At 48.4% G+C, this 14902-nt stretch overlaps 1 non-coding gene across 1 annotated transcript; it reads left to right on the top strand.

The window, feature by feature from the left end:
* The first annotated feature begins 2207 nt into the window (after positions 1-2207).
* TRNAT-AGU (transfer RNA threonine (anticodon AGU)) lies at positions 2208-2281 on the top strand. Its single transcript has one exon. It is a non-coding gene; the product is annotated as a tRNA-Thr (tRNA).
* The last annotated feature ends 12621 nt before the right edge of the window (positions 2282-14902 follow it).

Below are 14902 nucleotides of genomic sequence, written 5' to 3'. Positions count from 1 at the left end.
AATTTTCCACAGTTCCCAGACGAATTTGTTTCGTTCTTTCTTGCTGCCCACCCTGCATTTTACTAGGCAGTGGTCAGAATATAATATGGCGCTAACTGTATAGCACTGGCATTTTTCTGCTAAATTATATGAACGATAGATACGCTCTAATCGTGCGTGGCTTGTGCCCTGAAAGTGAGTGTACTTCACGTCTCGGTCAGCCCGAAAACAATCAGCGACATCTTCTAATTTGAATTCATGTATCGTCTGCGCCCAGATATTGCTGCTTTCGTCATAAACTACGCGTCGCGTAGACCTATCCTCAGCGTTCAATACGCAGTTGAAATTCCCTACACAGGCTATCATTTTATGCACAGAGAAGTGTTGCTTCAAGTTCAACAAGAAGTTTGCCCTTTCTTGCAACGCATTAGGCGCATACATGCACAACACGCGCCACAGGACATCGCAATAGCTGAAATCACAAACGACAAGTCGACCGGAAGTGCACGAGAAGTAAACCTCTATGACAAGACCAGGCAGCTTCCTCACGAACAGCACACACCCTGCCGAAGTCCCTAAGGCGTGGCTCACTACCGAATAGTAGCTATACGTGAAACTTTGCGCCATGCACCTGGTCTCCTCCTCGCCGTCTACCTTAGTTTCTTGCACGGCCAAAACGTCGAGGTCGTGGTCCACTAGTGGTCTGTACACCTGACTGTGTTTCCTTTTGGCGGCCAGACCTTGAACCTTTAGCGTGCCGAGGCTAAGCGACGGGTTGGTAGCCATTACTTATGTAACCCGGAAGGGGGAAGGCCCGGAGCATGGTGCTCACCTTAACGTCTAGCTGACCGCTAGGCGCCTCCGTGGCCATCCGGTGGCCGTCGAACGAGTTCGCCTTTGGTCGGCTTCATGGTGGGCCTACGTCTGTCTCCAGGTTCGGCTTAGGCTTGAGGGTGGAGCGCCTACCGGAAAGCGTCTTGGCGGGCGGTGGCTCCTAGTCACCGCCGGCTTTTCCGTCGACTTTCTAGTCACCGCCGGCTTTTCCGTCGACTTTTGACCGGTACCGAGACGCCTTCGACGCGGGCGCTAGCAGGGGTCGCGTTGTCGTCTCCTTCTACCAGAGTAGCATCCGTAGCAGGCTGGTGGCTCTCATTTTCTTGCGGGGCCGTCCTCGCGCTCTCCACTGTAGCTCCTGGTTCCTTGGGGGGAGGGATATTATTCCGTCCTCCTTCGGTCTGCTTGGTCGTCCCGCTGGTTTCTGCCGTCACTTTGCCGTTTCCAGCTCCCCCGTGGCCGCTTCCTCCGCCTCGGTCACGTTCATCACGTGGTGTAAAGTCGACAGCTCGCTCTCCGCCGAACCTGGGGCTACTGCGTATGAACGCGCACAGTCCGCATCGTTGTGTCCTAAAAGCCTGCACCGCGAGCAACGGGGAACCTTGCATTCTCGACGAACGTGGCCAGAGCCCCGGCAGCGCAGGCACTGCATGGAACGGCCTGGGGCTACCACCAGCGCAAGCTCGCCGGCGACGCGAATCTGGTGGGGCAGGTCGTCAACTTTCCTTCCAGCCTTAAGCTGCAGCAGCACTGCTCGGGTCGTCGAGCCCTTGTCGGAAACGCCATCCACTCGCCAGCTCTCGCGGGTCACTTCGGTTACTTTGCCAAAAGAGGCCAGCGCGGTCTTTACGTCTTCGTCATCCACCCCATGCAGAAGCCAGTGGATACGAAGCTTCACCTGTTGTTCCTTGGGGTCGATGACCAGGAGGCAGCGACGCCCCTTCACCTGCAGCTTCTTTAGTGCCGCCAGCTTTTGAGCAACCTCGGGTGTCTTCATCGTTACAGCCCATACATGATTGATCTGGTACGCTCCAAGGGCGACGACGCCAGAGAGCATACCAACAGCTTGAAGCGCGTCCCGGAAATCTTCTACACGGAATGGGCGAACACGAGCGTCACCGTGCAAAAAAACTGTGTTTAAAACGATGCCTCCTGTAGGTAGCCGAAGCAAAATGATCTGGTAATCCTTATCATCCTCCGTCGAAAGCCTGCTGCCGCGGCTAACAGCGGCATATGCCGCTCCATTGGAGCCCATGATCCTACGATCCGTTTACCTAGGGAGCCTGAAGCAGAATAGCTTTTCGCTCAATGTATTGACAAATTGTATTGTAACCCAGTCTTGACTTGTCATGTGTTGTATGTGTATTGTTGTTGCAAAACCGGCAATAAATAAAGGCGGCGTGGCTTAGTTGGTTAAAGCGCCTGTCTAGTAAACAGGAGATCGTGAGTTCGAATCTCACCGGTGCCTCAATTCGCTTCCTTTGCCATTCTTATGGTTCAAGGGACGCGCAAAAGACCACTCTTCGACGGCGCCGTGGCTGAAACGATTGAACATGTTATCATTGATTGTAATAATGCCATATTCTTCTGGGATATGTTACAGAGAACGTCAAAGATAGACCTACCCTTCAATCCACAAGGCATTCGTTTTTTACCCTCTGAACGCGATTTTGAACATATAGATGTTATCTTTTTACTTGGACTGCACACAGTCTGGCGTAGTCTGTTGGCATATAGACATCGTGATGTTAAAGGCCGATATGTGTATGAATATTTTGCGGAAATGGTTGTGAAGGTACGTGACATGTACAAGATGAATGACTGTGATGAAGCTGTGGTGTCAATGCTTGATACTTTGACGCAATAGGTATTGCACCCTTAGGTAGGTATAGTATATAATATATAGCTATAGCAATAGGTATTGGCACCCTTAACGAACGCGGGTTAACGGCTATACGGCGACAAGCACAATTAAGGCGCTTGATGCTGGAAAAGCCATTGACATTCTTGATGTTCAAGCAACTAAAATTGAAAGCGAAGAGCAAATGGACAAAATGGTTCAGGTTTTTACATCCCATAACAACATTTGTGTTTGTCATGGAGTAGGTAGGGCCGGCATGGTATGGTTTGATATGGTAAAACTTTAATAAGACCTGCAGATCGTGAGTCTTCACGAAGTGAGCCGCTCCCCGTGGGAACTGGAAGGCCGAGCCTCTCAGCCGCATCGTAGGCCTGCTGAACAGCCCAGAGTTAGTCAGCCAGAAGAGGGCTGCGGAGAACCGCCTCCCATCTGGCCGAGCTGTTAGCGATGATAAAGCGTGACCGGGCGCACCGCCAGAGCATGTGGTCTAACGTGGCTATTTCCCCAAAATCGTGGCAGGTAGCATTGGTGTAAGTATCCGGATAGATTTTATGTAAAAGCGACCGATTGGGATAGGTATTCATTTGTAATAGACGCAGCGTTAATGCTTGAGCTCTTTGAGGCGCGGATGGATAACATAGTAGGTTCTACGGCTGAGATAGTACTGTTTAACTAATCTCGTTGTAGGTGGAGGGCGTGTCCCTGTTCTCTGGAGAGTCCGCTACCGATTGGTTAGGGTAGCGCGGTGGGCAAATTCACGCGCTGCCACGTGAGCCGACTCGTTCAGGTTGAGAGGAGCACCCTTTTTCTGACCTGATGTGCGGGAAACCAATGAATGAAGTGGTGCGTGATTGCCTTGCCCCCAAGAAGTCTGAGGGCCTTTTTGGAAACCGTTCCTTTTTCAAATGCTCTGACTGCAGATCTTGAATCCCTATAGATGACATCCCGTGAGCTATCCAGCAGGGATAGTGCAATAGCCATTTGTTCAGCTATTTCGGAGTCCCTCGTCCAAACCGAGACAGCATTGGTGATTCCTAGCCGACCATCGACAGTGACGATGGTGAACGCCCGAAGTCCCTTACAAGAAACGGCATCCATAAAGCTGACCTGTCGCTGGTCACTGTGTATTTACCTAAGGAGATTGGCCGCCCTTGCCCTCTGTCTACCGCGATTATGATCGGGGTCCATGTTTCTAGGTGTTGGCGCGACCGTAATTTTCTAAAAGATCGACGGAGGAACGTCAGAGAACTCCTCCGCTACTCTATCGGGGTGATATCCGAGTTCCTGCAAGATGGATCTCCCTGCCTTCTTCGCTGTGAGGCGAGTTAGCTGTGCGCGCTCCTGGGCCTCTGCAATCTCTTCAAGAGTGTTATGAATGCCAAGCTGCAATAAGCGCTCTGTGCAAGTTTATACGGGTAACCCGAGGACCGCTTAGTAATCTTCCTAAGCTGTCCATTCAATTTATCCCGCTCTGCCAGTTTCCATCGGTGCATGGCTGCCACGTATGTAAAGTGGCACAGAACGAATACATGCATTAGTCGAATGAGGTTATCCTCCTTGAGTCCATGATGCCTATTTGATGCCCTCCGAACTAAATGAACAGCACTTTCAGTTTTAGCAATTATCTTGCGTACAGTTTTGCCATTTGTACCCCCTGACTCGACGATCATGCCCAATACTTTGATTGAATCGACTGTGGGTATACGGCAACAGTTTCTTGTATATAGGTTAATGTCTCTCTCTTCTAACGATGTTCACCCCTTGGGCCTTGGACCGCGTTTCTGGGACTACACAGCAAAAGTTCCGACTTCAAGGGGGAGCATCTGAGACCGGTAGGTTCGAGATAGGTTTCGATAGTGTCTATGGCCTCCTGTTAGGCTTCCTCAACCTGACCGCCATTGCCTCCTGTGTACCATATAGTTATATCGTCAGCATACATAGTCTGTATCATGCCTTCAACCTCGAGAAGCTTTCTGCTTAGGTCGACCATGGCTATATTGAATAAACAGGGGGAAATGACTGATCCCTGTGGGGCGCCCCTGTCGCCAAGCTCCAGCATCTGTGATTAGATATCGGCCACCCGGAGGGTAGCCTTCCTATCCGAGAGGAACGATCTAACATAGTAAAATCTCTCACCCAGATTGAGCCGAGATATCGAGGCTAAGATATGCAAATGTAGAACGCTGTCGAAGGCCTTCTCAAGATCAAGTCCCCAAACGTCCCGAGTGTCGCTAGAGTCGTTGTCTATGATTTGATGTTAAATCAGTTTCATGGTATCCTGTGTGGATAGGCCTGGTCTGAATCCTATCACACTATGGGGGTAAATGTAATTATTCTCCATGAACCGGGAGAGTAGATTCAGGACCGTGTGCTCCGCTACCTTACCCACACAGGATGTAAGTGAGATGTGCCTCAAATTGTCAACGCTAGGTCTTTTGCCAGGTTTGGGGATGAGTACTGCGGGACCAGTCTTCCATGGTAATGGGGCGGTTCCATTCGTCCAAATTTCATTAATGTCTTCTGTGAGGTTTGCGGTTGATTTTTCATCCAGATTTCGCAACGCATTGTTGGAGATGCCACCAGGCCCTGGTGCGGATCTACCATTGAGTCCATGTAGTTGAACGCTACGAATCTCCTCAACGCCAAACTCTGCATCCAGGTGGGAATTGGCCTGGCCCTGGTAATAGAGATGTACAGGAGACCGCCCTGAGCCGACTGGAAGATATTTGTTAGCTAGCGTGTGGATTAATTCATCCTCAGAGGTCATTCGTGCGGCCTCATGTATGGTTCTACCAATGACTTGCCTCTGTTCAGACTTAGTATTGGTCTCGTTAAGCAAGCTCCAAGTTTTAACATTGCGCATTTGGCCGTCTATCGAATCGCAGACCTCGTCCCACTGCTGTTTAGAGAGGGTTACACAATGCTCCTCAATGTGTTTGTTAATCTCAGATATCTTTTTGCGTAGCCTACGATTAAGCCGTTGACACTTCCATCTGTTGAGAATGGACTGTTTGGACTGTAACAGATGGGCTAACCTGCTATCCATTTTCTCAACAGGAAGGTCGGTGGAGACCTTAGAGGTTGCACGCCGAACGTCCTCTTGGACCAGAACCATCCATTACTCTATGGTAGGTCGGGAATCTGAGGGAGGCCTCTCCTCCCAAAGCTTGCGGAATTTATCCCAGTCCGTGTACGAGAATTCGCGCTGTTTTTTTACCCATGATAGGAAGCTGGGCCTCGCGAATATAGTGGTCACTAGGAAGGTTCTCAGCCAAGTTATTTCATTTGGCTTCAGTCACGTTCTTGACGAAGATGAGATCAGGTGTAGAGTCTCTACACGTGGATGTCCCGATTCGTGTTGGAAAGTTAGGTTCAGTGATCAGCTTCCGGTCCAGATCCATGGCATTCTGCCAGAGATGCTTACCCTTATTGGTATCATATTTATAACCCCAAACATGAAGCGGGGCATTAAAGTCCCCTGCGACAAGGAGAGGGCTTGAGCCTGCCATGTCTACGGCCTTGCGGAGCAGAGTCTTAAATCGTTGCCTTTTTTCGTTGAGACTACTATATATGTTAAGAACATATATGCTGCCTCGGTTGACCCGACCAGGTATGATCTATACCATACCATGCTCAATATTACTAGCAGCCGATTTGAGATCATGTGTCCCATGAGTGAGTTTCTTACTAACGAAAGTACATACCCTCTCCCCCCAGACTGCACGGCGACCGAGCAAAACCCAGTCATCGAGATGCCAGGCGAGAGAGTTTCCAGTAATAAGATAACCTGGGGCATCTTTTTACAACTGCGTAGATATTGCTGTAGGGGAGCCTTCTTCCCAGACAAGCCCCTACAGTTCCATTGCCAAATTCGGAATGTCTCAAGGGGTGGAGCCATCTCTTACGAGCTGGACACCGACCGTAGGTGGGGCTAGAATCAGGGCTGCATTGCTAGCTGTTGGGTCAGAAAGACGTATCGCTGGGTTCGGTGGCGCTACCGGGCCCACAACAAACTCGAGAAAGGATTCCATTTTGGCCAACCACTGGCTGGTGTTTGCTTCTAAGGTCGTCACCTTGCTTTGCATCTCAGTGATCCTATCACCTAACTTTTTCATACTTTCGCTGAGAGCGGTTAACATCTCGCGCACTTCTGATTTAGCTTTACGTGACACGTTCTCCTGATCACAAGCTATTGCCCTCTTCTTCGGTGGTCGTGACCCGTCGCTACCCTCGACCATCGGTACTTCCAGAATTTCCGCGTTGACGGTAGCGGTGGGTTGCGAGTTCCTAGCGCCCTTCATCTCTGCTATCTCAGCCATTCGCCTATTAATGTTCCCTCTCATGGCCGCGTTCTCGCGCTTTAATCTCGTATTTTTTTCCAAACTATCATCATGCTCTGGCAGCGACCTCGACATCAACTCCGATGGTCCTCCACGGACCCGATCTGCCCAAGTGGGGCGGCCCTCCTTGTGGACCACCTGCTGCTGATGATGATGTATCCGGGCTCTGGATCTTGACCTGGACAGGCTTTTCGGTTCGAAGTGAACCATTGGAGCAGATCGTCCCCTGGAGCGACTACGGGAATGGCTCCGTGGTAAACTCCTGGAACGGTGCCGACCGCGATCTGGAGCGACGGCGACCTCCCTCGGAGGCTGTTTGCTGGGACCGATGCTGGTCGAGCTCCGGGAACTGGAGCTCGGCACCGCGGTAATCCGGGGTAGGGTTTCTCATCCGGCTCCTTTCGGCTCTGGCTAGTTCTCTTCGACGACGTTGAACGACGTATGGGATTTAAAGCGTTGTTTGCATTCCTTTCTTGCCGTGAGATGGCTCTCGCCGCACAACTTGCATTAGGCATGCACTGATGCTGCACGTCTGGGTTCGAGGCCCCACATCCTCTGCATACGGCTTCGCTGGGCGTCGGACATACGTCGGCCCGATGGCCAAGCCTACCGAAAACGTAGAAGATGTCGATCTGCTTATGATATAAAGTACATCTGACCAGTGCATTGTCATACCTAACGTAGTTGGGTACCCAGTATCCGTCAAAGGCAACTATGATGGTGCCGGTGTTCTTGATCCTCTTGGCTGCCAGCGCCAGGGCGTTTCTTGCATTAACAATCTTGCGCTGCAACGCCTTTGGCCCGTCACAACGCGCAATGTCTCGTATTACACCTTTGCACGTAGCATGTGATGTCGTGCGGTATGCCGCCACCTCGTGCAGACGACCTGCCACCAGAATATTCTTGATTCGAACATATTTTGTTGCGTTCTCCTCCTCGGGAGTACTGACCACGACGCTAACCTGTTGATAGTTAGGACAGATCGTGTCCGCTTCACGCTTCGAATCTTCGATGCAAGCAGCGGTGTTGATTGCATCAGCCACCACAGTCGGGCCTATCCTGGATATATTCAGGCCACCCCTGACTCTGATCACAATTCTGATGTCCTCCCTGGGAAGTGGCGGCATTCTTCCACGACGAATAATGCGGCTCTTGACACCAGCTCCGGTCCTGCCACGATCTTTGTGGCCTGGCACCGCGTTAGGCCTGGCTCCATTGCCGGGCCTATCTTTCGACGATTTCGTCAAATGGTGTCTTCGGCCAGCAAATTACCAGCCTGAATCCTCGAGAAAATCGTCGGGGGGTAGCTCCTCCCCTCGCACTGTATATTTCATAAGAAGAGGTCTCGCCGAGCGGCCAAAAGGCCGGGAGCAGTTTCCTGCCACGAACTCTTGTGGTCTACCGGCGACACGGTCGAAGTGAAAACAGGCATAAAATTTGAAAAAGTCCACTCACTGGCAACAGTGTGGTATCGAGATGGAGCTCACAACTTCAAGAATCTGTCGACAATGAAATTAGGCCCCCACAAGCAATAAAACCGGTCAGAAACTTCTGAGAGCCGGTGTGGACAAAGCATCGTGTGTTCTCTTCTTCTCCGTCTCACCGGTGCCTCAATTTATTTGTTTTGCCATTATTTTATGGCTCACAGCACAGTCTTTCCTATCAATAAATTCTATTCATTCATTCATTCAATCACAATAACGGCGACTGCGTTGAACGCGCAAAACACCGCTCTTCGACGGCGCCGTGGTTTATTTGGTTGCAGCGCCTGTCTAGTAAACCGGTGCCTCGTATTCAGGCTGTTTTTTTTATTTTCTCACTGTGTCTGGGTCTCATATTTTTCCGTATTTTTCACCTAAAAGTGAGTGCTTCAGTTCTCTTTTTCTGCTGTAGCCTCTGTCACACGCCCTAAGCAGTGTCCTCGTTCGCTAGTGCACTTCGCCACACTGAGTATGACTTAAGCACAGCGCGCCTGTTTGTAACCTCATTAACGCCATCAATCGTTGTCAGAGAAGGCAGCTTTGCGTCTAAGAAAAAGGGAAGAAGAATGGTGACTTCGGTTTCATATGGTAGGGGAATGCTTGTGACCTGAAAAATCAGATTATTCTGTCTTAAAAATTGCTACTGTTCTTTGATTAAGTTGTTTAAAGCAAATATTTCTTTCAGAGGCCTCCCGTACTTTTCTGACCGTGCCTGCTCATTGCTGCTACTGTCTCGTCTAATAGCTCACAAATTAAAAAAATATGAATTACATGCCTTATGGTGAGATTGAACCTTGATTCCACTGCACAGGAGCCCACGCTGTAACCCAGGTAGCACACAAAGTCTTCAAAACGTCGTATTAAAGGATTCAACGTCTCAAACAGATTTCTGACCAAACTCGACTCATTAAAAACGTCGCAAGCAGGAAACATTAAAAACGACGGGTGAATACGTTTCGAAAATGTTTTCATGAGTCTGGCCGTATCTGTTCAGTTAGCGTGCTGGGTTTTCGACGGCGCCTTTCTCGGCGGGAGAAGTCTCCATTTATCAAGCGGCATTCGCGTCAATTGCTGCTGTACTAGCTCTGCATGAGCATGAGTTCGGCTAGGAAAAAGAAGCCTTTTGTAGCGTTGACCTCACGTCAGAAGAGACGAACGATTACAAACGAAGTTGACACCGCAACAGGCCACGAAGGAATGGTGCGCGAGTGCATTAGTATTGAAGCCGCTTTTTGTGGCGCGGACAACGGCTCCGCATCGACTTCGGAGGAGCGCTGCCAGCCAGTAGGCCATGCGGGTGTTAGTGCTGATTCTGACAGCGCATCCTCTACTTCAATAGCTTTGTCTTTTTTTATAAACTTTATCATCATTCAATTCTTTCTGACGATTTCTTTCAGTGTCCTGTAGTAATTTTTTTCTCATGACCACTAGTGCAAATGTGAAACGATCGATATGTCACCCTCATCGTTTTGCAAATGTATTCATGTATTCATACCGCGCACTATCGTAGAATGGAACAACTTGCACGTAGGCACTAAAGGATACGCAGCAAAATTCGAAGAGCTGCTACACACTGCGCGCAATGCCCGACCTAATTGATTGGCTTACTTTTTACGAATTTTTCTTCGCAGTTTCTTACACAAGAAGATGTATTTTACCGATGGCATGTTATATCTTTCCGCTGATCCATTTTGTACGCATTCTCATGCGGTGTATTTATAAGGCTTATTCAACATTACGCATGAATAAATGGATCGAGTTCAAGAGCGAACATCACTTTCGATGGCACCGAAAGAATGCATCGGTACATCCATTACTGTAGGAACGGTTCTTCCCAGAAAGTGTTACGGTGAATTCTACTGTGAGCACAGTGTATACGAAAACAATGTACAGAAACCACCGTCGATGAATGTCAGTATAAGCGAATAGCACGAACGAACGAGCGAACTAAAGAGAGCGGGTGAAATACAGTTGGCGAGAGAGCAAAAAACGAACGAACCTTGCACAACAGTACTTACGACCGACCACTGACCTCTTAACAAGCCTAAACACCACCCGAGACCGTAAGCTATTCGCTTTAATATTCATGGGACTCAACGGTATGGTCTCGGCACGCTTTGGCGCATAGCTTGGTGTGATCACGCATGGTCAGACGGGCCGATCTTCTAACCACAATGATGCGGCACTGACAGCATCCGAAATGAAAGGCCTGTGAAATGCACAACGGAAATGGCAATTTCACTGCTCTGGTTTGAGTCGGAGCGGCACAAGGAGCAAGCGAGCCAGCCCGCGAAAGAACGACGGAAGAGAGGGCGGCATATGGCTCTGCTTGACATGATTGACTGTCGATAAACAGAAACGCACAACGCGCACAACACGCCGACGCACACCCCAAGCGCTCACACCACGGCGCTTCAACAGCCCGTACACACAATCCAACCTTACGCAAGGTGGCGATACAATGCCGTTGTCACATCGGTCACATGACCAAGTGTGTGGCGAAAGCTGCCGTGGCTGCCGCCATAGAATAAAGAACCAACTTCAGAGAAGGGAAATAGTACCTTCCGCAGTGGTACGAAAATAAGCAGTGGCAGTGCATGGAACTTAGGTGGACGCCAGATGACGATGTTCAATCTGGAAGCAGAAGTGCGTTTTTTTAGAGCAAAATCCAATATGGCCGCTTTTTGCCGGTAGCCATGCCGGTAGCGTACGCTGGTACGCGCCGTGCTTGCCCTACCGTCTATGCGGCATGCCTCAATGCCTTGGCTGCCGCGTAGCTGGTGCGTTCTAATGGCAAGGAGACCAAAGAGCCTCTACTGACGCCCATACAAACAAGCCACAACTGAGTGAACAGAACGTGCGACTTTATTGGCAAAAGACAAGCAGTGTACATGCTCATGCAATAGCATAAATAAAATTTACATGTCGAGATACGCTGGAATCATTGACGCGAGCTCGTAAACGGCTGACCGTCGTCGTCCCACATGGCGGTCTCGTAACGAGCGACAACCAGTGGCGCAAGCAGACTGGACAGTGTCCCAACTGTTTGCAGCGGCAGTCGCTGTTAAAGACAAGCAACCTCCATTGTGAAGCAATCGGGTGATGCAGGCATCTGCTGCCTCAGCCAACACAGCAACATGGACTACCCGGCATTTTAGCGTTAACTGCTTTCCAACTTGCACGTTTCTTTTCTCTCGGGGGCCGCTAATGTGTGGCTCACACTTGGTGTCTCACATGTGAAATGTTGCATTGCACACGATGCGTAGGTTGATGCAAGACACATGCTGATGCTGCATCAGCTATTTCAGGAGAGAAATTGCGCATGACAACACACACTAGAAGATACTGCTACAGATATGGTACGCTACCAGACAGTGACTGGTATTAAGTATCAGCGAAGAATGGGTTGACCTTTATGTTTAGATGAGGATGAATGATCTCTAACGAGAATGGGCAGTAAAAAAGCTTGCATTTATAGAAAAATATTACACTTGGCACAATGAAATTGACATGGCCAGCAAGCTGACTAAGGGCAAACTGACGGAACTCTTTTGGCCAGCGTCGTCGGTGCTTGGCCAGAAGTTGCAGGTGCATATGAACACGGAGAATTTCTAGAAAGTCCTTTTTGAGTTACCTGCATGACTCGGCCAAATGTCCGTGCTAATGAAATGGTGGCTGAAGCTCTTTCAGTCTTGACATAGTCCTCTGCAGACTTGATATCCAAATTCTTCTTCTTGCACTTCTTTGTTCATGGTGTAAAATCCTTGCAAATTCAGCTCCACCCCTTCCTGTTGGTGTAGATGGGAGCTCATGTGATGACCAAGATGTGGTTGGCATAGAATTGTTGGGGCAGAACAGTGACACATGAGATACAGCACAGATTAGCCCAACTCCTGTAGTGTTTTCTTTTATGTTCGAACCAGTTATACTGAACCATAAATATTTTAAACAACATTCATATCTGCTGCAAACAAATGACATGTATCTCAAGACTAGCAAGCCAATACAGCATATCTCAAGCATATTTATTTATGAACCAGGTGTTGTTTACCTTGTAGTTGCAGCCAAAGTTCACACAATGGCCTTGTTGTAGCAGGCAGCAGCTTCTAAGCAGCCATTAAGAAATGCAAAAAGGTGTGACATATATATTGTAATGGTTTGTGACTACAGAACACATGCAAATGTACACTGTCTGTTCTGGGGTGCTTAAGCAGCATGTTAAATAAATATTGCTATATTCCCTAAGATTTATGTCTGCATAACTACAGTGCATGTCAGCAGCTGATGTATTATTAGGGTCACAAATGAGAACATTTGTGCGCTCATTTATACACTAGGAGAGATCATACTGCTGGTTCCACAAGCAAACGCATGAAAGTCATGAAGCTATTAGAACTGATGCATTATTTTTCTGCACGAACGTGATGCACCACTTCACTACTGCAACACTAAAAGTCCTGCGCTAAGCCAAACTGAACAGCAAGAACATTTGGAACCAACAAGTACGAAATATGGGTCAATTATCATGCTTGCAACTGTTTAATACTTTAAATTCTGTGCTTTCAGTTCATTTTACCAAAGGATTTTTCGGTTTTGTGGACGAAAGAAGTTGGCGGCGGACTCGAAAAACAGCTTTATATGTATATTGATAAGGCTACTTAGTCACCTATGGCCACCGCTACGATAAGATAAAAAATGCGACGCGCGTTCCGTTATCGCTCTCTTTCTGTCCTGATTGTGTGCGTAAAACGACAGCCTCGCAAGTAAAGGTGTGTTTAGGAAACAGCAACGGAGGATCCTGACTGTTCATATGTAACGCAGGATCTAGTTCGTTAACGTGTTTCCGCCTGTAGGTTAATGAGACTAATAATATATAACGATTCAAGCAGCGGTGTTAAACGACTCACCATTATTGCAGTTGTCAACCACAGCAGAATCCAACTCCCGTTTAGAAGCAAACTTGTTCCGAATGGCTCACGACCGAAACCTAGCTTTCGGGCTTACATGTCCGCTTGCAAACACGTCACTTCACCCCAAGTTAAATAACGCGAGACATCGAAGCGCAACCAACTAGTTTTAGCAACAAAGAAGCAAAGTGCACGAACGAATGAATCCGGGCCGCTGTGCAGTCGAAAATACCGGTAAAATTTTAAATCCAGGCCAGAGTTCACGTGAAAGATCAATGATACTGAACGCTATTTGCGTTTATAGCGACAAGGAAACAATAAACTTACCAATAAATGGTGCAATATCTAATTAGCGATGATAGTTTTGCCCTCTTTCCAATGCAATAAAAATGCTTCGCTAATTTTAAGGGAAAGGTTGTAAAATAACATTGCGCTTATTACGGCGCCCATAGCGGGAAATAGTGGAACTAACGTAAGCATCCCGAAGTGATTGTACTATGCTGGTTTTATTAGCAGTGGCGCGCGGTCGATTTTTTCGCCCTCTGGTCATTTGTTGAACTTGAGAGTGTGCGAGGCCTGCTGCCGCTGTGGTTGCCGTGTGAAAGCGGCCTTTGTATAGTTCCGCATTTGTGCTCGTTTGAGCAGTTGTGTGTTTCCCACTGTTTTCGGTTGCGCTGTCCGTTGCGAAGAAAGTATTGCGTTTTGTTCTCTTACTTCGCACTGCGTGTTCAGCGATTTGTTGGTAGGATTTTAATTTTGAGAGCAGCTGAGCTTTTCATTCGAGAGCGCCGAGTGGAGGCCACTAATTTGCTCTTCCAGCTCATTGCCGTGTCGCTATTGTTGTGTGAGGGCCTTTTACGTGACTTTGTAATTAAGACGTTACGAGCAGTATTAATATGAAAGTTAGAGACGAAATGTTGTTTTTTGGGTGCCTGGCATCGGGATCGGCCGTCATGCGTGAAACTAGCAAGTTTTGCAAGACGCAAAGAAAGGCGGGAATGCCAATTCTGCGCACATTGCCAATATCCTCAAGACACCAATCACTGTGGTATTTCACTCTTCCGTTTAGCAAGAATGTTGCAGACAAGAGAAGTGACAAACAGGCTCTTTGTTAATGTTGATCCTGTGCACTGTAGCGCAAGAGATGAGGTGAAGTGCCCGTCGTATTTCCGTGGCCTGGCCTACAGCACACTTATAAAATGTTGTGTAAATCACACCGTGCTGTTATCGCTTGCGATTCAGCTTCGATTGTGTTTTGGCACCTTTTATCCCACGTGACTGGTATTTCATTGTCTTAAGAGGAACTTTGTGTCCTATATGTGGCCGAATTCGGTTTTCTTCGGCGCGTCGGAATGCTAGCAATATATTTCGCTCCTTCTAAAGCTTTGTCCTTGTTATAGTTTCTGTAGTTCGTGATCAGGTACCGCATATACTATCTATAACTCACTAGTGGATAGAAACAGCGCTCGTGGGTCGTGAATCCCCTTGGCGTAAAATATC

The sequence above is a fragment of the Dermacentor andersoni genome, chromosome 6 (assembly GCF_023375885.2).
Source record: "Dermacentor andersoni chromosome 6, qqDerAnde1_hic_scaffold, whole genome shotgun sequence".
Classification (NCBI taxonomy): domain Eukaryota; kingdom Metazoa; phylum Arthropoda; class Arachnida; order Ixodida; family Ixodidae; genus Dermacentor; species Dermacentor andersoni.
The sequence above is the reverse complement of the archived record's forward strand: the minus strand, read 5'-3'. Positions and strand labels throughout refer to the sequence as shown.